The following is a 1,823-nucleotide window of genomic DNA, read 5'->3' on the forward strand; positions in this document are numbered from 1 at the left end:
TTGCAACAAGGAAAAACTGTAACAGCAACATCCTATTGTCAAGAAATTGATTGTATGCACAAAAATTTTTTTAAAAAAGCAACTGAGTTTAGTGAATAGAGATGGCCCAATGATAATGAACAGCGTCACACTTCTCAAGCTATGGTCCACAAGTTACAAAGCCTGAATTAGGAAATTTTGGCACATCCTCCTTATTCTCCTGATATCTCTCCTACTGATTATCACATATTTAAACACTTCGAGCTTGCTATACGCAATAAAACATTCTTAAATAAAGAAGAGGTAATTGAAGCATTTGAACAGTTTATCAGTGTAAAAGATGACAAATTCTTTGAAGATGCCTTAGAGGAATGTTGGATGAAGATCATAAATAAACAAGAATCATATTTTGATAAATAAATATTCTAAAACTTAGAAAACAATTTTAATGTTTCCTTTTTCAAATGTGACATTTCATGTGAGACAACCGAATATTAAAAATATATATATATCAACTAGATTATGGCTGGAAAATAACAGTTTACTCAAAGTAGCTGCCCTCAGCTTCCACCAACAGCCTCGAGACAGCTCAGGAACCTGGCACATACATTTCTCACTGGATATTCCTGGGAATATCATGGAACACCTCTTTGATTTTGGCCACCAACTCAGCTTTGGTTTTGCAGGCAGAGCAGTTGGTGTCTTTCTCAACCAGGCTCCACACACATTGTAATCCGTGGGATTACAATACAGAAGGAAGGGATTAAGAGGTCAGAAATTGGCGCTGGTAATGTCATAGAAATACACCAACAATCACTTCTGCCACATATATGGCCTTCCAGCAGCAACCCGCTCCAGTCAGAAATTGACCAGAAGCTTCATGTAGCTGTCTGAATTGAGCCTAAGGCTCTTTTCAAAGATGTGGAGATGAATTCTGGTTTGTCGATGTAGTAAGAATGCTGTTGGCAAATGGTCCTTCAGCAACAACATACCTTGATAAACTCAGTGGCTACTACTAACTTCAGGCCACAACAGACAGAGAGGATGCTCTTGAAGCCAAGGTTTTGAACTTACAGAGACAATATTTACATATTGTAGGGAAGTGGTTATACACCATTAGGTGTACACCGCTTCCGTACATTAAATTTCTAGAAGAAACAACGGAACGCAGATTCTGAACAACATAACAATATTTATTTACAGTGGAATTCAGTTCACGCTTGGAGGGAATTCGGTAGCTCGTCGCCCTCGGTTACTGAAACGCCTTCTGAATGATTTCCGTGGTTATTTGTGAAGCTCTGGTGCTGACATGTGAGAGAGCTCTGTTGGACGTCTTGGCTCGACAGAGATCAGTCAACGAAGAGACTGAGAAAAGGCGCCAAAGCTGGGTGTCGAACTCTACGCATGCACATGAGACACTTCCTGTATTCCTCCCGGAACTAATCCCTGCGCATGCGTGGATAAAACTCCGGACATTGAACATATAACAGTCGTCTGCTATAAGATGTCACTACAATATCACCTGAGGAAACACAACTAGATCTCATAATTCAGGGAAATGGTCGCATAATCAAATACCTGCATGCCTAGAGAATTACATTGCGTAGAAACAATTGTAGTGATTGAAAATAAATGTCCAACTGTACTCCTTCTTGTTGACTCCTAATTTTTTCAATTATCTATTCACAAACCACAAAAGCCCAAATGCAGACCTGAAAGTACATATAATACTACTACTGGATAGCACAGGTTGAAACCTGAAGGTGGATGAGCTTTATACTGTACTCTATTACGTTCTTAACAGAATATACTATAACTATATATATATATATATATATATATAT

General features: G+C 38.5%; 1 protein-coding gene across 2 annotated transcripts in view; it reads right to left on the reverse strand.

Annotated features, from left to right (window-relative positions):
* LOC106867306 (sorting nexin-8) overlaps nucleotides 1-1,823 on the reverse strand; it is a 79,757-nt gene that overhangs the window by 8,642 nt on the left and 69,292 nt on the right. The gene's annotated exons all lie outside the window — the stretch shown is intronic.

The sequence above is a fragment of the Octopus bimaculoides genome, chromosome 22 (genome assembly GCF_001194135.2).
Source record: "Octopus bimaculoides isolate UCB-OBI-ISO-001 chromosome 22, ASM119413v2, whole genome shotgun sequence".
NCBI lineage: Eukaryota > Metazoa > Mollusca > Cephalopoda > Octopoda > Octopodidae > Octopus > Octopus bimaculoides.